Raw genomic sequence first — 23806 nt, forward strand, 5'->3', positions numbered from 1 at the left:
GCATGGAGGGGGAAGGACAGAGGATGAGGGAGAAGCAGGCTGGGGATTAAGACCTGAGCCAAAGGCAGACACTTAACCAACTGAACCACCTAGGTGCCTCCCCTGTCCCTCTGCTTTTTAAAAAAGATTTATCCACTCATTTGGTGGGGGAGGGGCAGAGAGAGGGAGACAAGCTGACTCCCTGCTGAGCAGGGAGCTTATTGTGGGCAGGATCCCAGGACCCCAAGACCATGACCCAAGTAGAAACCAAGAGTTGGATGCTTAACCAACTGAGCCACCCAAGCACCCCCTCCTCCCAACTTTTTGAATAAAAAAAAAGGTTCATCTGTTAAGGGGCAAGTTTATTAAGTACTTATTAAAACATGCTGAGGCATGATAAGTAGTATGGAAAAAGAAAAAACTTACAATGAAGCTTGCAATTTAATCAGAAAGGTGGTATGAAAATATATATAAACCTGAGTAACATATTTACAGAGTAAAGTATCAAGGAGTACAAGTCAATATGTCCTAGAACTTTGCAGTTATAGCTGTGGAATTTTTATAATATGCAAATATTTTGGATCTCATCCAAAACCTAACTACTCACAGTAGCAAACATCATCCAAGCAACTCTTACAAGGCTCCAGAGTCTATGAAAAGAGGAGTCCAATGAACATAGAATGTTAGAGTTGGAAAGAACTTGAGAGATTATTTATTCCAACAGTTTCAATATGTAGATGAGGAACTGTAGGTCCCAGTATGTAAAATCACTGACAGTTCAGGAAGGGGAAAAGAATAATCTTTTTCAACTGGGTCACCTTAAACATGTAAAATATAACTTCTATAGGTTTCAGTTAAATCTTAAATTGTAACAAATTATCCCCAAATGTTAGTGATTTACCACTGGGATTTATTTCTTGCTTATGCTCTATGTCCATGCTGGGTCAGGCATGGCTCCCCTTGAGGAAGTTTCACTGTAGGACCAGGGAGAATAGAGCGGCCCACTTGGGACATTGTGGGTTGATGTAGGGTAAAGAGATCATGGCCTGGCAAAGTCTGGCTCTTAAAGCTTCAGCTTGGAAGTCACAGGCTAGGTCTGATGTCCAAAGAGCAGAAACTATGGATCTTTTCTGAGGGAAGGGGTTGCCTTCAGAGAGGGGCAGCAAGTATTTTGAACAAGAGTACAGTTCATCACAGTGATGTGGGTAAAAGTGCTTAGTGAAGAGTGGAACACCAATGAATACAAGTTGTCTTGATCTGTTGACAGTCTACCAGCTACTAATGATGGACCTGTGGCTCATCTTTCTTACCACATTAGTGCTTAATAAAACGTCTTATTAATTAACTTATTAAGATTTTATTTATTTATTCATGAGAGACACAGAGGGAGGCAGAGACATAGGTAGAGGGAGAAGCAGGCTCCTCACAGGGATCCTGATGCAGGACTTGATCCCAGGACCTCAGGATCATGGCCTGAGCCAAAGACAGACACTCAACCACTGAGCCACCCAGGTGCCCCACAAAACATCTGTTTTAGAACTGTCAATCACCATAGTCCCTGTGCCAGATATAAGGATGATTTTCCTAAGGATGAATCATTGTATATAAGTATATATGTGTATATAGATATATAGAATTTGTGTATATATATAATATATATATTTTGGTAAGAGTTGATCTTAACAGCTATTGCAGCTTTCAGTTTGATTGATAATTTTATACTACATGCTAGCAAGCCTTGTCACATGTGTCTTAAATCAGCCATTTTGACCTTATGTGTTTTATTTGTGAAAAGGAGACTTCCATCACATTTTTTTTTCTGACAGAATTTGTCTTTAAGAATACATAAATTCCATTGTAGCTATATAACTCCTCCATAATTGCCTTATTCATCTCTAAATTATGCTTAGAGGAGGCAAGATGGATGATACAAGCTTTTCAATGTTTTATGGAGAGTTAGATGCAGACTTCTTGGAAACTGTTTCTCTCAGCTCTTCTTTTTCAGCTAATACAGGCATCAAAACTCAAGGAAACTCACTTGCTGTAGAAGCTGATCTGCAGAATCAATTGGATTGTTTGCTAGACTAAAAGATCTGTGATGTTTGGATCCCCAGAGCTTTATTTGGGGGGTAACCTTTCAGGTAGGGTCACCAGTGGCTTCTAAATTTAATGTACTTTCACCAGTGGGTTTTGAAGCCAAGCCTCCGCTCTATTGTTTATGCGGATTTGGAGGGGGAGAATTGACGTGCTCATTCAGAGGGAAGGTAAATTGAGTTCTGTCTTTTAGCTCTGGATTGTTGAACAGGTTGCAATATAGTTGTTATGACACTAGCCTGGTGTTGACCTTCATGTAGGACTTTTTGTAGATTTTGCAAAGCAAATATAAATGCAATGAACTTTAGTCATGGCCAAAGCCAAACTGAGAACACCTTTGAAATCTAGATTAAAAACCCATCACAAAATTTATTTCATATAGGTCAATGAATTATAAAAGTGAGGGGTATTAACTTCAAATATCCCCGCTCTCCCCCTCATCCACACACACAAAAGGCAAGTGCTTGGTAAAATGCCATTATTTTCACAAGGTAGAAAGGAAGGGATAAAGTAACAGGATATTTCTATGTTAAAAAATAATAACAAGGTCTGTATTGACCTGTTCCATCATTAGCTTCTCCATCAGTTCATAACTTCAAAATGTTTTCTCAAATGGTTATGTATTTGGCACATGGGAGTAAAATTTGAAGTGATAGCCTAAGTTTTAGAGTAAGCCAAATCTATCACAGCAGCAAGTTAATGTAAAATAACATTCATGAGAGATGTTAACTGGCTAACTAACAATACACTGCAATAGACTAGACCCAAGTTTGCATACATCCAAGGGAATAGTCTGTAGGGGCCTGGGAAACCATTACTGTCACCATTTTCCTATATCCTTTTTGGAAAAGGAAGACCAAAATGTGCCCCAAGTCTGAGATATGGTCCAGAGCACATATTTATAAGAAAAATTCTTAAACATCAAAAATAAAATAAATGTTTGAATATCACAGCAAACATTAATTTGATTGCAAATTAGTGGGCGTCTTTAGAATATCAGTGGCATTGTGTGAGAATGAATTTTAAATTTGATCTAAGATCTCTGGGGTCATTTAGCTTCTATTTTCTATTGTCCAGGAGGAAAGGAACAAAAATAACTTTAGTTCTTCCTTTTGCACTTGTGAATGAGTGGTCTCCTGGTATAGGCCTTCTATTTCTTGTATTTTTCACTTATCTTATACTCAGGTTATAAGTCTGAGCTTGTTATATTCAGATGATGGGAAACCACCTCTAAATTCTGTGCTTAGTCAAGAGAGCTATCTGTGTATAAAATTACAGACACATATACATAATATACACATTTACATATATAATTTCTAACAAATGGTCATTTTGAGTGCCCAACACATGAAAATAAAACTTCATGAGACCAAATTCTGAGACCATGGAATGGGCTAGGGCCTATATGTGTTGTGCTGTTTTACTAAGGTATTATTTCTCCAGAATGCACCATAGTGTACAGGAAGGAGCAGGGCCACCTGGCCATGAAATGGGACAAAATCCTGAGAAGCAGAATTTAAAATAAAGAAAAAAGAGGTGGGATAGTGTGAATAGTAGATTTTGCTGTCTAATAAAGATGAAATTTCTGGTGACACAGTGATTGGCCAGGGATGCTCTGCTGAGCTCAGCGGGGGTGGCATGGGTTTGGCTCCAGGCTGCAGTTTCCATTCAGGTTTCACCCTTGTAGTGGTCAAATTTCTGGGGCCTGCTGGCTGCTCAGGACCCATTCTTCTTATAGTGATGCCAGAAACCCAAAGGCATAACTCAACTAACTGCACTAGCCTCTGCTTACATCATGTTTGCTAATATCCTGTTAGCCAAATCAATTCATGTGCAAAGTCAAGGGGGGAGAGGGAGTAGGTGTATAGTTCTCCCTTAGAGAGAAAGTACTGAATATTTGCCGAATGATGATCTAATATCATAAATGGTCTGCGTAAAATCTTCAATGTATTGCTCTTTTATTGTGTGGTAGGAGGTTGGCTTGGTGATCTGGTAGTTTGATGGGGCTGGAGAGATGATAAGGGACTTGGCCACATTAATAATAGTAATAATACTAACATTACTGATAATAGCATATAACATTTACAAAGGCAGGATGTTGTATCAGGCTAATAATAAATAATAACAGTAGAAGCTGCATATGCACTTATACTTTAGACATTGTTCTGAGCACTTTACAAAAATTAATGTATATAATTCTCACAGCAACCCTATAAAGTAGATGCTATTATTACCTTAATTTTTAGGTGAGGAATTGGGGGCACACAGAATTTAGGTGGTTTTCCCAGCATCAAATAAGTCTAGTAAATGATGAGCAGAGATAGATGCCCAGAGTCCATGTTCTCCCTGCTTCTTCAGCCATTTTATGGGTGGAGGGCTGACATGATCTAATTTACATTTTTTGAAAATATTTTATTTATTTATTCCTGAGAGAGCGAGAGAGAGAGAGAGAGGCAGAGACACAAGCAGGCTCCATGCAGTGAGTGGGACTCGATCCGGGGTCTCCAGGATCAGGCCCTGGGCTGAAGGTGGCATGAGCCACCAGGGCTGCCCTAATTTACATTTTGAAAAGTCATTCTAGATTTTCTGGAAGAAAGAATGGGCAAAATCATGGAAATGGTAAGGTCTATTAGAACAATGTTTCTCAAAGTGTTATCTAGAGCCTGCTATTATGACTTTGTTACCGGCCCATGACAAAGTAAGCACAGAAATTGAGAGGAAGCGTTTAGAAGCTCTTACAGAGAACTTGATGTTATTTCCAGACCAAAGTGTGTGATCACTATCCTAGTAATTCATTTTTACTGTATGTTATGAAAGTGTTGGTTCATAATGGATTGGAAATGAAGCACAAAATAAAACAAAAAATGCAAACAACTCTCCCTTCGTCACAAACAGCTTGAGAAAACGCTGTGTAGATTAGTGCGATAATCCAGGTAAGTGTTTATTGGTAATACCTTGAACAAGGGTGATGCTTGCGGAGACAGAAAGTAGGTGGATTTGATAAAAATTTTAAGAATTAGTCAGTCTTAATTGCAAACATCTTAGCAGAGATTGAGGGAGAGGGGTGGAAGAGTACTAGGCAGATTTAAAGGAAGCATTCAAAGATGCTCGTCTTGCTTCATTTATATGGGGCCTGCATGCTGCTGGTGGTAGCAGTTTTAAGGAAAAATCACAGGAATACAATTCTGTTTGAAACCCAGCAAAGAGGAACTTAGAGGAAACTTTTGGTAATTTTCGATGTAGGTGAAATGCTTGTTTACTATTTCAGAGTGATTGATTCATCTTGGTTTGCCTGGGACTTTCCCACTTCTAACGCTGAAGTCCCACATCCTGAAAGTCCCTTCAAGTCCCAGGCAAACCGGAGTGGTTGGTCACCCTCCGTTTTATACTGTAAATAGTATTTTATGTTATACTGGTGGTACATGTGCAGTAAACATCTTCTTCCACTTTGCTACCAGCTCATCTGGTGAGGTCCTCTATTCCTGGGATATTGGAGTATGATATAGATGCCCAGACAAAATAGGGGGATTTGAGTGAGCCCTACTGGAAGAAATTTCCAAAATGATAAAGAAATAAGAGATGGAAATAAAATGAGATGTTAATTATTCAGACAGACCTTGGAATTTTTTCCTGCAATGTGGAATTTCTCACAAATTCTTGACTTTGCTGACTTTATTTTGCCATGGGGAAGAGAAAGCATGAAAGGAAACTACTCTACCCTAGTCCATAGGGAAGAGCTGGCAGGGAGCACAGAGTGTCAATAGCTTCAAGAAGACATGGCTGTTTCAGCTTAGAGCGCACAGAAGAGCAGGATAGAACATGATGGGAGGGACCCGTGATCTCCCCTCCCCACATGAATATCGATTTCAACTTTTTAGAGAGTGGATTGTGATGATTCCACAACCAGAAAATATAAAAGGATATCCAGATCAAGGGTGGAGTAGCTTAAAAAAATCTTAATAATGATTTGGAGGGGAAATGGGGAAAGCACTTGTTGATGCAAACATAAACTTTTCACGTAGGAAGCTCATTCTTGAGTCTTTCCTATTTATGCAGGAAGTGGATTTAGAGCTTCCATCCCACCAGTGGGTGGTGGCATACAGTGTGGACTGTGTAGCTGATGGCTAATTAGCTAATGTGCTTCAGTCCAGGGTGCCATCTGAATCCTTAATTCTGCCATACAGATCCAGTCCTCACAAAAGGGCCGCCATCTTGGCTTTTTAATGTAACATTTCTACTTTCCCTTGGGCCGTATTCTCACTGTTGCCTTAGGGACTGTCTTCTTTGGCACCAGATGTCTCCTAAATACTGTGCAGTTCTGGATATCTGCCTGAAAGGATCATCCGAACTATGATCTCAGCAGCCTTCTCTCAAGAATCAAGGGTGAATCTGTGTCCTAAAACTAGGACCACACCTGTATTTAACCTATATCACCATCATCTAGGAATTTCACTCCCTGAGACTGAGACCTTGCCTCCCCCTTTTCTTTTTAATTAATTTGTCACACACACACACACACACACACACACACACACACACACACGGAGAAGCAGGCTCCATGCAGGGAGCCCGACATGGGACCCGATCCTGGGTCTCCAGGATCATGCCCTGGGCTGAAGGCAGCACTAAACCGCTGAGCCACCCGGGCTTCCCCGAGACCTTGCCTCCCCTTAATGGTCTTCCCTCATCAGTACCAATGAAGAGGGAGCTCCATCTGACTTTGAGTATTCAGCTGCTAAGCAAACACCCTGGGCTCAGAAATTCTTTTATTTATTTATTTATTTATTTATTTATTTATTTATTTATTTATTTATGATAGTCACAGAGAGAGAGAGAGGCGCAGAGACATAGGCAGAGGGAGAAGCAGGCTCCATGCACCCGGAGCCTGACATGTGGGATTCGATCCCGGGTCTACCAGGATCGTGCCCTGGGCCAAAGGCAGGCGCCAAACCGCTGCGCCACCCAGGGATCTCCAGAAATTCTTGAATACTCTAGTTAAGTATGCCTTTGACACAACCCTTTGGATATTCAGTGTTGTATTACTACATACTCCCATTCAAGGGCCAGCCCTGCTGCCAGGCCAGGTCTCCTGTCATGGAACTGGTTTCCTTTCTTTCTCACTCTGAGTTCACAGGATACCTCTTGACCAAGCTCACTCCAGTGATGACAGCTGGGCCTTATAAAACACAAAGGATGACGATCAACTATGTGACTACCAAACAAAGGATAAAGAGGACAGCTGCCAGGGCATATGGAGCAATATTCACAGATGACAGAGAGAAAGCAGGACTGCTCAATTCCATGTATACTTCTGGCTTCCCTATTAAGTCAAATAATCGTCAAATGTGGTTAAGAGGGAATTGATGCCTGGGATGGGTGATGAGTAGTAATAAGAGGGCACCTAAGTATTTAAATGAAAATTCTCTGAGGTTCGGGTAAATCACTCTAGGATTCTGGCAGACTTCTCAAATGGGATTATTTAATCTTGATGGATAATCTTTGATGAACCTGAGAGATGCAGGAGATAGTCAATCATATCATTTTCCAAAAGGGCAAAATCCAGATTTCAATAATTAAAGACATGTGAAATTAAAGGCTTTTCACAGAAAAAATTGAGAATACATTTTTAATCAGATGGTTCTTAGTGCTTAGAAAGAAATGTGTTGGTATAATCCAAGGGCAATAAATGGCAAGTAAGTCCTTAGAAACCAAAGCAGCTTTATCACTCTTTCAACCTCTTTCCATTTACTCCTCTATCTACTTCTCTCTCTGCTCTGATTTGTTCCTCTATCTTTCTTTTGCAAAGAACAGCTGCTGTTCCCTCTGCTCTTCCTGCATGACACATCATAGCTGTCACCAAGTGAAGGGGGGGTATCCTCAGATTCTGAGTCTACATTCCTTCACATGTCAAGTACCTGTCCCTAGTAAAAATTCTAGAGCACACATTTTATGGCCCATTGACAAAACATCCATATTTAACTCATAAGAGGGGTTAAGATGGGAGTACTTGTATTCTTATTGATCAAGAATTAATCTATCAAGTGGGACTAAGACCACACCTTTTCTAAAGCTTCTATTCCCACCTTTCAGAATCAAAGGAGACTCATTCGCTGGGGTTAAGACCTTGCCTTTCCAAACCTTCTTAACCGTCATCATCAAGGATGAAAAAGGAGCTCCTGAAATACCCCTCTTTCTACCACTGAACATTCACAGACTTGCCACTGGTTCCTTGAATCCATAAGGACCAATCTTATTTTGTATTTATCTGTGCTTATACACATCACTTCAAAAACCTTTTGACATACAGGGCAACTCTCATCTCCCCCACTCTAATGCTCCAAGGACCATGAACATCCTCTAATCTGTTTTCCTCTACTATGCTTCCACATATCTTGAAACCCTTTACCACATACTCTGGATTTAATGATCTATCATCAGTAAAATCCCATATATCTTTTATCTTTTCATTTTTTGCCATTTTATCTTAATGGAAATTTGGTTGTCTCTGAGGATGCTGTGTTTACTGTAGCCTTCTCAAGTAATGGCTGCTTTTGTCCTACTACTTTCTCACTTCTAGGCCTGAGGGATTGGATAGGTGTCCTCTTTGCCTTTTATTGATGCTTTTAGACCATTTTCCTCCTCCTCCCCTTTTTCTTCCACTCTGAATCCAATATCATCAAACTATATCAACCACTATCTCTCATTCACTGAGTTTAGATCATGAGGTAGTTCTCCAAATTTCTTTATGATTTTAGATTCTTGTCAACTATCCCTCTCTCTAATATGATTCTTTTTTTATAAGATTTTTATTTATTTATTCATTCATGAGAGACACAGGGAGAGAGAGAGGCAGAGAGAGAGGCAGAGACACAGGCAGAGGGAGAAGCAGGCTTCCATGCAGGGAACCTGACGTGGGACTCAATCCCAGGTCTCCAGATCAGGCCCTGGGCTGAAGGTGGCACTAAACCGCTGAGCCACCTGGGCTGCCCTCTAATATGATTCTTATGCCCTAATGATTCATATATATTTAATATATAGCTGATTCTTTCAACTTTCTGATCTTTTATTTCCTTGATTTTATCTCTTCCAAAAAATCTTGTCTTCCATTCTACCTCAGCCATTATTTCTCATTATCATATTCTAGACCTTGTTTTAATTAATAACCATAAGTCTTTCATACTCTCAACTTCATGCCTTTCCTCTCTCACTACCATCTTGAAAATTTTCCAGTTCATTTCCTCTAATAGCCCAATTTAAAAGGGTTTCCAAGACCTCCCACTCTACCACAAAACTCCAATGCATTGAACATATTATTTTTCTTCTCTTGCTCAATTCCTTGATGTCCTTTTTCTCCTCCTTATCAGGGTAAAAATTATACATTCTTTATAATCACTCCTTTGCATACATCTTCATCTCCTTTGCCTGTATCTTGTTAAAAAAATATAACCCTGGTGAATTTTGTCTTTTTCATTACTCCAAACTTATGCCCATGTCTAGCTGAACATGGCTAGAAAAAAATTCACAACCACATTGGCTAGCCTCATTATAAATTCATGATTAGAAATCACAAATAGGCCTTTAATGCTTTCAGGCAAACATAAATTCCTTATCCATTATTCTCCTACTCTTCTAGATGATTATGTCACCATCTCTGTCTCCTTAAAGCTCCAACATCTCCTCCTCCATTTTTGGTCTATGGTGATGATTTTGCTTTTGGCCTCACTAAAAACGTGAAAGCACTCAGAAGAGAACTGCCACTGACTCTACCACCACCTCTATCTACTTACCAACATCTGAATTCATGTCCTATACTTTCCCTTTGCCTATCTCAGCTCTTCTCTCCACTTGAGTACTTGATTCCATATCCTTTTGCTCCAGCATCACTCAGCAGTTCCTTCTTCTCTTGCCAATATCATCAATATTTCCTCTCTCTATGGGATTGTTCTCATTTGTTGTTTCTCAATTATAAAAACCCTCTTCTTGGAGGGTGGGAGGGTGGGAAAAATGGGTGAAGGGGAGTCGGAGATACAGGCATCCAGTTATAGGATGAGTAAGTCATGGGAATAAAGGGCATAGCACAGTGTATATAGTCAATGGTATTGTCATAGTGTTGTGTGGTGACAGATGGGAGCTACACTTGTGGTGAGCAGAGCATAATGTATACAGAAGTTGAATCACTATGTTATATACCCAAAACCATTGTAACATTGTGTGTCAACTATATTATAAACAAAACAAAACTCTCTTCTTGATGACACATTCACCAACACTTGGTACCCCACTTCTTTGCTTCCCTTTGGAGCAAAGGTCCTCTAATATGATTTGAGCTTATTGACTCCAATTCTTCTTACATTTCCTTAAACCACTCTAGTCAGGTTTTTGGCCTCATGACATCACTGAAGCCACTCTCGTCGATATAAGCAATGACTTCTACATGGCTACATTGAATGGTCAATTCTCAGTATCTATTTTATTTGATCCAATAGTGTCATCTGACCTAGTTGAAAGCTCTTTCTAGCACTTTGTTCATTTGGTTTCCAGGCCTCTACATTATCTTGCCTTTTTCTCTACCTTAGCAATTGCTTTATTTTAATCCTCTTCTCTGGTTCTTTCTCTTTCTCTTTTTAATGTTACAGGGCCCCAGGGCTAAGTCCCTTGATTTACTTTCATCCTTTTTGAGCTCATTGAGTCTCATGGATTTAAAAACTATTTATATACCAACAAGTTCCAATATATTTCTAGATTGGACCTTTCTCCCAAACTTCAGACTTGTATTTCCAATCTGTCTAAAATAGACTTTCTGATTTTCCTCCCGCATCCCAAACTTCCTCCATCTCTGGCCTTCCCTGATCACAGTTGATGACAACAACTCCAAGTATCCTGTGTCTCAAGCCAAAAACCTTGGCATAACTCTTTTCTCTTTTTCTTAACCATGTGCAATTTATCAGCAAATACTGTGGACTTCATCTTCAAAATAAATGTGGAATTTGACCAGTTTTACCACTGCCATTTCTCACTACTACTGCCTAGGTCTGCGTCACCATCTTTCACTGAGATTACCACAATAACATCCTAACAGATATTACTTATTCCTTTTAGATACAGCAGCCAAAGTTATCCTCTTAAAATGTAAATCAGATCATGTCACTCTTTTTAAAGCCATGCAGTAATTCATTCAACATATGAATTAAAATCCTCATGATGACCCACTTACATCTCTGATCTCATTTCTCAGTCTTTTCTTCAAATCATTTACTCTACTGCAGCCACATTGATTTTCTTGTTTCTCGAACAAGCCATTTGCCTTTTGTCTTAGTGTTTTTGCATGGGTTCTGCTTTCTGCACAAATGTCCCTTTCTCAGAAATTTGCATGGCTGACCTCCAAGTCTCTGCTCAAATGTCATCTTTTCAAAAGGACCTAGTGAATCTACTTAAAATTTCACTTCTCACTCCCAAAACCCTTATCCCATTCTACTTTTCCTTTTTTTTTCATAGGATTTATCTTCTGTCATAGTATGTAATTTACTTATGTATTATATTTAATATCTTGGTTTTTCTCCCCTGCTATAATATAAGTTCCAAAGGGCAGAAATCTTTGTCTATCTTGATCATTGATATATTGCAAGGGCCTAGAACAGTTCTTGGTACATAATAGTTGCTCAGTAAGTATCTGTTGAATAAATAAATGAATCCTAATTTCTAGATGTGTCTTACTTTGTTAGGTGTCCCTTCTTTTTCCAATCAGCCAAGGTGAAGGGGATGAAGTCAAATGTAAATAAACAGGATTATTTCCTCCAGAGATGGGGTAAAGTAGGTTCTCTAAGAAGAAACTTTTCTCTAAGAAAGTAGAATAAAGGTAGAAGGGAAATAATGAGCACATCTGTAAAGATAGGATCATGAAAGTGTTGAATAACCAGTAGGCTATGGGGCTTGGGGCAAATCTTAGAAGTTGAACTAAATGAGATTGATGACTCCTTCCAAATTTAACATTATACAATACTTGAATACTCCCAAGAGTATGGATGCCTGGATGAGATTTCTAATGGTGTTCGGGAAAATTCTCCTCTTGCTCCTTATCCATTTAATAGTTTTATCTTCAACTTTAGAGACTTAGAACTTAATAAAGTTATCAGAAGACATATACCGAGAGAGGTAATATACAAGATTGTAGAATCAAGGATTAAGGACATTTCAGTGGACTCCAATAATGGACCTAAAACAAATAAGATAAAACTTAACAAAGATCAATCTAAAGTCCAGCATTTGGGGGTAAAAAAAAATCAATTGTGCAAGTGCAGAATGAAGGAAATGAGGCTTGACAGCAAATTATGTGAAAAAGACTTAAGGGTTTTAGTTGATTATAAGATCAATATGAGCCAACAGTGTGATGTCCTAAAAACAAAACCAAAACTTCTCAAATGTAATCTTGGGCTACATTTGTAGAAACATAGGCCTGGATGTATAGTAAGCTACATAATAGTCACAGGGTACTTCACATTATGGAGAGGATGGGTAAAATGTTTTGTCTTTAATCTCAAGTTTTTTACTTAGTTGAGGTTGTCCCATTTTAAGAGGAGCATTGACAAACAGGCAAAATGCTGAGGACATCAGAAATGCTGGGTTCTTTCAAACTACATTTATTAAGGGCAGATATTATTCCTGGATGTAGTGAATAAGCACACCAAAATCCATGCCATCTGGAGTAGTCAAAGAAAGTGAGGATAGTTTAGTTTTAAAAAGCTAATACATATATTTATTTGATAATGTATTCTATCATAAAACAGAAATACTTTAAGATATTTAGTTATTGTGCAAATTTTGAGCAGTACAAGAAATTGGAAAGAAGCCAAAAAAATTTTCTTCGTGGTTACCCTATTCACGGATAACCACATTTTTGCACACTACTTTTACTCCATGCAAAATTTCCAGAATCCAAAGAAAGTGTGAAAGTGTGCATGAATGGCTTATGTGGGCCAAATCTGAAGTGAGGTTTTTCACTTCCATCCACAGTTGACTGACTGGTCAGAACTAATTTTAGGGTTCACAGTACTATCAAGGATGCTGGGAAATATGATGTAGCTTTGTCCCAGAAGAAAAGAGAATGGTGTTTCTTGTATAATCACAACTCTCTTTTGAGACCTGGTTACTCTAGTTGGCTTTGTTTTGATTATGATTCAGTGTATCTGCTATTAGAAATATCATTCTTGGAGCATCTGGGTGGCTCAGTGGTTAAGCGTCTGTCTTTGGCTCAGGTCGTGGTCCCAGGGTCCAGGGATCAAGTCCTGCATTGGGCTCCCTGCATGGAGCCTGCTTCTCCCTCTGCCTATGTCTCTGCCACTCTCTCTGTGTGTCTCTCAAGAATAAATAAAATCTTAAAAAAAGAAATATCATTCTTTACTTGAAATTATTTTTGGATCAGAACTAGTTTAGTTTACAGTTCTCCTTTTTTATAGTTGCCATTTTGTCTTTCTAGCTTTTACACTGAATTTTGTTCAGGTGATTTTTTTTGACTCCTGGGTTAGATGAGTATTTAACTTCCTAATTTTCTTCACATGATCCTGACTTTTTTTGTTTGTTTGTTTTACCTATATTCCATTAGGTGTAGCCTAGTAGAAAGTGCACTGCTGTCTGAGCACTTGAGATTGTTTTGATCAGAGCAGGAAGGTAGAAATCTGCCCTTCTCTCTACCTCAAATGCCTTCCTTTTAAGACTTCCTCAATTCCTTTTAAGACTTCAATTGTCCTGTACTAATGTCTTCTCTCACATACAGTTTCAACTCATTGCTTTTAAAGAGCAGCAGCTTTATTCTTTTCTATAGCTCTGTTTTTGTCATGATTTTTCTATGTTCTGATCTCTGATCCCTTTTAGTCTCTAGATAGGCTTGTTTAACTACATCCCTTCATGCACCACAGAATCTCTCTGCTGGATTTAGTTTCCTTAAAACTACATGATGCTTTGGGAAATCCCAAACCTTGCAAAGTATCATTTTTTTTTTTTTTTGCAAAGTATCATTTAATAGAGGATAACTGAAGCATCTTGACTCAAAGATAAAGTTTTAAAAACTTCTTTTCACTGGTAGGTACAAGAGATATTTCTTGTTTCCAAAACAGTTTGGCAGGTTAATAAATTAACAGGTTATTTTTTACCAAAATAGTGATAATTGGGTAATTGGCCTATGATACTTCGGAAATAATTTCAGGATAATATATTATATATACATATTTGTGTTCATTTTAATCCATTCACCAAAGATAGTTGCTGGATCACACCCTCCAGAAATGGTTAGCCAGCATTTAATCCAGAGGCCACACTGCAGAAATGGTTACTCTAAGTATTTTACTATGCAGATTTCTGATCAATACAACAGGCTTTGTTAATGAGTATAAGTTAGAAATGGACTTTCATTGGTAAACTTAGTGGTCAAGATGTAGGGATTATCTAGAAGATACTCTCTATCCATGCATGAATAGGGCAAGGCTAAAATTCATGTAAGACATACTGTTATGCCTGTGCTAGTTGTTTTTAATCAACACCCATTCTGATGGGGTAAATGCTTATTTTTTAAAGATTAAATAAATAAATATTTGAGAGAGAGAGAAGGAGAGACGTAAGGAGGTGAAGGACAGAGAGAGAGGGGAGAGAGAATCCCCAAGCAGACTCCCTGCTGACTGTGGAGCCCAACACAGGGCTTGATCCCAGACTCTGAGATCATGACACTCAACTGAGAGCACCCTGTAGCATTTTTTAAAAGATTTTATTTATTTATTTATTTATTTATTTATTTATTTATTTATTATTCTTGAGAGAGACAGAGAGCAGAGGAAGAAGCACAGGAAGAGGGAGAGGGAGGGGGAAAGAATCTCAAGTAGACTTGGGGCTGAGTGTGGAGCTAGATGCAGGACTTGATCTCACCAGCCTGAGATCATGATGTGAGCTGGAACCAAGAGTCAAATCTTTAACCAACTGAGCCACCCAGGTTCCCTCCCCTGTTTTGTTTTGATATTAGATAGCAGTTTGAGCATTGCTTCTTGGAACAAGGATATGAATGAGAGACACCAGGGGTGCTGGAAGTGGAGCCCATTTAAGATTAGCTTTCTCTCTCTCTGCCCCTCCCTCCCACTCATATGCTCTCTTTCTATCCTTATAAAATAATAATAATAATAATAATAATAATAATAAAAATAATAATAATAATAGAGTGAGAGAGCCCAGCAGTCAGTACCCTTAGAAATGGCACAGTCACTGCATTTGGTTATAGGGTTACACAGTGGTCAATCAACACAACTGTATGTAGCAGCCCTGAAAAGGGCTTTAGGTTATGATTCCTAGGCAGTCTTATATTAAGTCATTGATTAGAAAGATTCTTGGTTGTCTGACTCTACTTGAGGGTTAGTTGAGTCCTGGTGTTTGATTTTTGGCACATTTGGCTTGGGTAAGCCTCTCCCACAAGGTGCTGTCAGATTTTCTAAAAAGACAGAGAGTTGGGATTTCATCCTGTTTAAAGAACAGGATACATGATTGTCTTGGGACTGCCTGCTAATTAAATGGCAGGATTCCATCAGACATTTGCCTTCTTTGCTACTTTGTAACAAGATTGTAGAGAGATCTGGAACCATCTTTTGCCTCTAATGAGGAGCTTTCAACCTGTAGTACACTTTGCATAGGTAAAATTCAAGATGTCCATGGTGTTGGATATGAAAATGGATTAGGGTTTTTCCTTACTAACTCTAACTGAAATAAGACTTTCCTTCAGTTATAAGTGTAGGCAACACATCCTTGTGTTACTAACTTCCTTTGTCACTAATAGAAATCACATTTATTTTCATCACATATAACTCTTATTGCAGATATCCCAATGTGCCATTTCATCTCACCTTTACCTTGCAATTATAGTGATAGCAGATCCACTAGTAGGTCTATTTTTAATTTATTAATAGAGAATTCTATGTATTTTTATATCACAGGTATTTAACAATATTTCAACAACTGTATTTCAATGTAGTTTGTTTTCTTTTTAATTCCTATGCTTTTTGTCTTATACATTTAACATGTTATTCTGAGGAGACACAACAATGATGCAGAATTTCTGCTTTTTTAAGGCAATTGTTATTTACCAAAAAAAAAAAAAAAAAAAAAAAAAAGCCTACTAGTTATTTACGACTGAATTGATTTAGGTTAGTTCCCAACAAAGTGGACAGGTGGTGCAAGAATAAAGTCAATGGGAAAAATGTGGTAAGGAATTAACACCATTATCCACCATGCAGTTTGGGTGATTCTAAGGCTGGCCAGCACCATGGCAAATTTTGAAAATCAGAGGCAATATCTCTGCAGATATGGCATAGCTAAGTTCTGAGAGGTTGTGCAAGACCTGGCCCATTGGGTGGAGAGGAGGAGGATGGCATTCCTCTACTTTCTTTTCCCGCTGTGCAATCTTGTTTTTATATTTCCCTTCAATTTTTTTCATGATAATTTTAAACAACACCATGTAAACATACTAATTTAGATATTTTTGAGAAAGTGTCACTTTTGGAAAATACTCTTAGAGGGAGCAAGTATACCCCATTCTCTGTCCCCATTCTGTCTGTTTCACTTCTGGACATCCTGGGAAATAAGTAGAATACAAAGGACTATAGAAAATGACTTACAAAATGATTTTAATTTTAGAGAATGGTCTTTCCTTTTTCTCAAAAAACTACTTTATCTTGGTGTACATTTCTACAGTAGTCATCATGATAAATACTAGGTAAGGAGTTAAGTTAGGTAGTTGAGGATGATAACAAAAGATAAAAGAAAATTTCTCTTTATTTTAAAATTATATATAGTTCAGTAATTTTCAAAATTTTTTGAAATTTTTTTTGACCTATAGTCAGAAACGCATTTCACATCCTGAGCCAGTACACACGCATACATGCGCGCACACATGCTTGGAACAAAACCTTTGGGAATCAATACTTAATCCTTATTTCCATTTCCATTCCATTTCTTTCTTTGCCATTTTATTCCATATTTTTCATTTAGAAAAAATGCTAGTATAGCAGAATCTGAAGCTTGAAAAAAAATATTGGCTTAAGTGGGGTTTGTACCTTAAATTTCTAAACACAGTTCAGAAATAACACACTATACTTTCTCCTACCTTCTCCATAGCACTTATCATTGTGAAACAAAACTAAGTGAGGGGATTGTGGGGGACCTAACATTAAGAGCTTACTACGTGTTGATAACATTATATTTGTTTTGTTCTCTTTTCTACTCCTCTGAACAGTCTTCAGGAATAGAAAAACCTAAACTTCATAATGGCTGAACTTTTTATTTATTTTCTTTTTCACTTATGTATCCATAGTACCTAAAAGAATGACTGGTATATATTAGGAACTCAATCGCTATATTAGTTAATTTTATTGTCTCAAATTTAAGGAAAGAAAACTGAAGCTCAGAAGGATTGGTGACTTGCTCAATGTCTCAGGGATTGTAGGGGGTGGATCTGGGCTTAATAGAATCTGTCCAATTCCCAAGCCATGGGATGTGTAGTGAGAAGTGTAGAGTCAGCCTGTTAATTTGACTTTATGCATACAAGATGGTATTGTGTACAAGGAAGTTTGGTGTGGTAGGTTAACACCCTGTTTTAGAGTAAGATCTGGTCCTGAAGGCTTGGGCCGTTTTTATATTTTTGATTATTCATTCATGCTGAGTCAGAACCAAGATCATAGGAATATTTTGGTCACAGGTCATACATTTTTTTAAAAAAGATTTTATCTATTTGAGAGAGATAGAGAGAGAGTGAGAGCATGGGCGGGGGGGGGGGGGAGAGGAGCAGAGGGAGAAGCAAACTCTGCTGATCAGGGAGCCTGACATACGGCTAGACCCAGGACCCCGAGACCATGACCTGACCTGAAGGCAGAGGGTAACTGACTGAGCCAGCCAGGTGCCCCAACAAGTCATGCATTATGACTAGAAACTTTTTTTCATCATCAACAAAACAATCACAGCTAGCCATTCTGCTGACTTTGTTGGATTCCATCAGGTAAACACAATCTGAATCAACCAAGAGTTAAATCTATTTACTTGAAGACAGGCAAACCCTTAGTGCTCTTCTACAAGTTCTAACCTGATGGTGTGGAGCCCCTGGGATAAAGTCATAGTTGGTTCTTTACGAAGGCAGAGACCTTCTCTAAATCTAGATCACATAGATTTCCAAATAAAATCATTCTGGCTGGGTCACCTGGGAGGCTCAGTCAGTTGGGCATCTGCCTTGGGCTCAGGTCATGATCCCAGGGTCCTGAGATTTAGCCCCACATCGGGCTCTCTGCTCAGCAGGATATCGGCTTCTCCCTCTCCCTTTTCCCTGCCTCCCCACTCGTGGTCTCTCTCTCTCTCTCTCTCTCTCAAATAAATAAGTAAAATCTTTAAAAAAAACCTCATTCTGGCCAAGAGAGACACTGAGCCAAATTAACAGTACCCCTCCCCCTACGTCTCTCCAAAGACCTTGGCAATAGGCTTTCTCAGATAGAGGTGGTACAGCTGTTGTCTGAGGTAGAACTATCACCCTACTGCCTAACAATGACTAGCTCACCACCCCAGCAACAGAGGAGCCAACAAGACTAAGACATTTAACAACTAATCATGGAGCTCCAGGAAGGAGACAAAGCTGCCTAGCAACTCCCCAAACAGAATTGCCTTTAACCATGTGAAAAGAATTTGATTAATGGATTCAGAGAGTTTGGCGGTAACCATTGACATCCAAGCATAGAGTATGTTTGTAGGAATGTGAGGCTGGCAAGTTGTTTCAGGCTGAGATTGGGGTTTGAGCCATGGAGGAGGACACTTGAAGCAGAGTGATTTGTGTCTTATATCTTTAAAGATGGATTCTCAGTGACTTTTTAAAAAGATTTTAATTATTCATAAGAGACACACAGAGAGCTGCAGAGACATAAGCAGAGGGAGAAGCAGGCTCCCTGTGGGGAACCTGATGCAGGACTCGTTCTCAGGGCCCCAGGGTCACGCCCTGAGCCAAAGGCAGCCGCTCAACCACTGAGCCACCAAGGTGCCCCTCCCAGCTGTGGTCAGACTCAGTGAGTGGGTAGCAAACTGGAAGGCAGGTTGTACATTTTTGGATATTGGGGCCATTAAGAGCAGAATGTTATGTTCACTGGTCGATGTATATCATTCTTAGTGATAAAATCTTTGGGAAAAATTAATGAAGTCTGGTGAATACAAAATGCATGTAAAAGCACTTGAGTTTTCATAAAGGCATATTTTCACTGAGTTGTGTTGGACCGTGGAGTCATCCTTTTCCATTGCAGGGGGTTACACATGAGTTAGAGATCAGAGGCTCTGGCACACTTTGGCCAGTCTTTTCTGAGCTCAGTAAGGATTTATCTCTGGTTTTTGCCTGGTTTAGTAAAAAAAGAATGAATGCCTCAATAGTTGCTCAGCATTTACAGATGGAACTTCTGAGCCATTCCATTTTGTCTGCCTGTTCCAAGCACTGCTTCTGGACCTCCTATACCTTATTAATTTGATGCAATATGTACCTCTTTCTTACTTGCATAAAAAAACCCCAACGCATGGGGGTGGCTTGGGTGGCTCGGTCTAATTTCAACTCAGGACCTGATCTCAGGGTCCTGGGATGGAGCCCACATCAGGCTCTACACTCAGCAGGGAGTCTGCTTGTCTTTCTCCCTTTGCTTCTCCCACTGCTCATGTTCTCTTTCTCAAATAAATAAATAAAATCTTAAAAAAACACAAAACCCCAAACTCTTTGTAACAACCTCCTATTTGGTTTGTCACACATTGGTATCACACTACCATGTGATAGTGTTGCCAATTTTAAAGTGTCTTAAATATTTGTGTCTATTTATCAGAGATTTTCAGAGGTTTTTGAACTATTTTTATGAACCCTGGGATACTTACAGGAATGTATAGTGTTTCTATTCATTTCTCACATATATGGAGTTAGTTTATTTATTTTTGGCCAGTTAGCCCTGCTTTACTTGTTTGGCAATTCTTCGTGAATTTAAATTTCATCTCCAGCTCTGAGTTTTCCAGAAGCAAACTCAAAAAAAAAAAAAAAAAAAAAAAAAAGGGTGCTTCCTTCCTTTAGTTTATATACTGACAAATTTTGTCAATGCAGTGCAGTTTTACAATTTAAGAAATTATAATTTTGGAGAGCTATTCCTCCATTTTCTCTGTTATTTTGTTTTTTCACATGCAAAGCTCATTTTCCCCTAAGGATTCCAACTTATTTAGATGAATTTTCACCATTTTGATAGGATATTTCTTTTTTATACAATAGCCTTAATAAAGAAATAACAAATTTTTGATTGGATATGCCTGAAAACAACATTAGGCTTTTTTATGTTATTTTAGCATTGGAATGTGAAAGAAAGTGGTAAGAAATACTTGTCTGTACAATGGCTCATTGATTAAGTATTTTGATACTGATAAGCATTGTTGACCCTGTTATTCCAAGGACACTATTTTAGTCTGTTTGGGCTGCTTTAACAGAACGCAACACACCAGGTGGCTTATAAACAATAGAAATTTATTTCTCATAGTTCTGGATACTTGGAAGTTTAAGGTCAAGGTGCTAGCAGATTTGGTGCCTGTTGAGAATGTACTTCCTAGTTCATAAACAATTACCTTCTTGTCATGTTCTCATATGGTGAAAGGGACAAGGGAACTCTCTGGATTCTTTTATATAAGGTCTCCATCCTCATGATCCAGTCAATTCCCAGAGGCCCTGCCTTCTAATACCATCACATTGGGTGTTAGGTACTTTACATATGAATTTTGGGGGACAAACATCCAATCTATAGTATATACTAATATTGACTTTATGTAGTGTTACTAATTTTGTTTAAGCAATCCTTTGGCACATTTGCCATCACTAAATTATTGTAGCAGTTTTAAACTTAAAAAAATTGAATTTTCTCCATATTTGACATACTTTATCTCATAATTATCAACTATAGTAGGAATTATTGCGTCCATTTTACAGGCGAGAAAACTAAGGCTCAGAGAAGTTAGTAACTTTTCAAAGGTCTCTGACCCAAGTCAAGATTTAGTGCAAGAATGAGATTGAGTTCATTTGAATTTACTCTTTCAAATCTCTTTAAAAAAGCATAACAATCATGTTCATTTTGACAGGTTTTCATGATAGTAATTTTTAATGGTTTCATTTAGAAAGACTGTATGTAGTTGTTACCTAGACAATTATAGGCTTCTTCAGAGGGCCTAATGTAGCAGATGCTCCCAGTGTCTCATTCTTATCCCCTTGGCGCTTATTATGTCCAGGCACACAGCTAACCTCCCATTACTAGCACATGTATGTCTTTATAGGCAACAGGTACTGGGAATTCATGCCCTCCCCCTCCCTTGACGTGTTCATTATTGTCTTCTATATGCCAAATGTATATGTGTACCTTCCCTCCCACCCCAAAATCCATATGTTGAAACTCAATGCCCAATGTAATGGTATTAGGAGGTGGGACTTTTGGAAGGCGCTTAGATCATGAGAGTGAAGTCCTCTATAAAAGACACCCCATAGAGCTCCTTCTGTGATGTGAAGAATAGCTAGAAGGCACTATCTAGGAACCTGAAAAAGTGCTCTCACCAGACTGAATTTGCCTGGGTCTTGATCTTGGACTAGTCTCCAGAACTATGAGGAATATATTTGTTGTTTATGAGCCACCCAGTTTATGGTATTTTATTACAGCAGCCCGAACAGAATATGCCATTCACTTTCTTCTCTTTCCTGTTTTACTTCCCTTCTCCATTAGTGGTATTTTTTTTTTTTTGGATCACCTCCGAATGAACTACTTTCCCTTGAATCTTTATTTCAAAATATGTTTCTGGGATAACTCAAACTAAGACACCACCTTACCTATTTGTTATGGATATTGGAAGTAAACCTAGTAAACCTTATGGCCTGGAGCATCCAATCTCAGGTTGGGGCCCTCTCATTCTGGAATTTACAAAGATGGCTTCTCATTTGCCTGGCCAGTTGTCTGTTCCTTGCTTTTGCCTCCTTATCTATATTTTATTTGACTGCAGACTAGAATTCCCAGTTCCCTGCTCTGACTCTTTCCTTCCTTTTTTAAAAAATTTTTGATTTTTGGCAATGCATTTGGGGCTGACTCTCTGGTTAGTCACCTTATCTACCTAATCTCTTGACACTGAGCATTACTTCCATATATTAGTTATCTATTGTTGCATAACAAATTACTACAAATCTTAGTAGCTTATGATAATAAACATTTGTTATCTTACAGTTTCTGCAGGTCAGGAATCTGGGTGCAGCTTAGCTGAGTGCCTCTGGCTTAAGTTGACAGTTAAACTGTCAGCTAGAAGTGTGGTCTCATATGAAGGTTTGATTGAGGGAGATCTGCTTCCAAATTCACTCATGTAGTTGTTGAAAAGCTTTGGTTCCTGGCCATACAGTTCTTTCCACAGGACTGCCTCATGACATGTGTATTAGTCTACTTGGGCTGCCATAACAAAATACTGCAGCCCGGGTAGCTTAAATGCCAGACGCTTATTTTCTCACAGTTATGAAGGCTAGACGTCCATAGTCAAGGTCTTGACAATTTTAGCTTCTGGTGAGAGTGCTCTTCCTGGCTTTTAGACAGTGGCCTTCTCACCATGTCCTTACATGGCCTTATTCTGTGCATGTATGGAGAGAGAGATTTCTGATGTCTCATCTTCTTTTTATAAGGACACCAGCCTTTATGTCCTCATTTGACCTTAATTACTTCTCTAGAGGTCCCATCTCCAAATACCATCACATTAAGGGTTAGGACTTCAACATACAGACTTTGGGAGAGACACATTTCAGTGTGTGACACAAGGTACAGGAGACAGTGAGAGAGCAAGTGAGAAAAGCATCCATAATGGAAGCCATAGCCTTTTCTAATCTCATCTTGAAGGTGACATCCCATCACTTCTGCTGTGTTCTATGTGGTAGAAGTGAGTGCATAAGTTTAACCCACGCTCAAGAAGAGAAATTTAAACAAAGGTGTGAATTTAGTAGGTGAAAATCATTAGGAGTATACAGGAGAAACTCTCTTGCTTTACTCACACACATAATACTTATGACACTACATACATGGGTCTTGTTTCCCCCACACACCAAGGCAATTCTCTGTGACATCAGCTGGATGTCCTACACTTTAATTCAATTTAATTCTGACTTGCTAGAGTTAGTGCAGATCCCGTACGTTAAGGGCTAAATCCACAAGACTGCTCTCAACTTCAAATACCAATAGTGAGTAGTAAGTTCCCAGGTTACCCACAACTTCTGTATGATTTGGTTACAAAAGAAGTTCCCACAGCCCCCTCCTTGGAGTTGATCATTTGCCAGAATAGCTCACAGAACTCAGGGAAACAATTACATTTACCAGTTTATTATATAATGAAGGATATGATAAAGGATACCTATGAACAGTCAGATGAAGAGATACATGGGGTGAGGTGTGGAAAGATTCTGAGTGCAGGAGCTTTTGTCTTTGTGGAGTTGGGATGTGTCACCCTTTCCAGGAGATAGATATGTAGGTAGAACTTCCAGCCAGGAAGTTCTCTGAACCCCCCCTTCAGGGATTTTAATGGAGCCTTCATCATGTAGGCAAGATCAATGATAAACTCCATTTCCAGTGTCCTTTCCTCTCCAGAGAATGGACAATGTGAGTATAGTAGATATGCGGTGTACCTCCATGGTAGGCTGCAATACCCCTATCTC

General features: G+C 38.8%; 1 protein-coding gene across 2 annotated transcripts in view; it reads right to left on the reverse strand.

Annotated features, from left to right (window-relative positions):
• The window catches only part of UBE2E2 (ubiquitin conjugating enzyme E2 E2), a 528260-nt gene extending 505816 nt beyond the window's left edge, over nucleotides 1-22444 (reverse strand). Inside the window, exon 1 of one of the 2 annotated variants that reach the window (XM_038570719.1) lies at nucleotides 22342-22444. The gene's annotated coding sequence lies outside the window, so the exon portion shown is untranslated. The remainder of the gene's footprint in view (nucleotides 1-22341) is intronic. The other variant, XM_038570715.1, reaches the window with a different exon arrangement.
• Nucleotides 22445-23806: the final 1362 nt, after the last annotated feature.

This window comes from Canis lupus, chromosome 23 (genome assembly GCF_011100685.1).
Source record: "Canis lupus familiaris isolate Mischka breed German Shepherd chromosome 23, alternate assembly UU_Cfam_GSD_1.0, whole genome shotgun sequence".
Taxonomy (NCBI): Eukaryota; Metazoa; Chordata; class Mammalia; order Carnivora; family Canidae; genus Canis; species Canis lupus.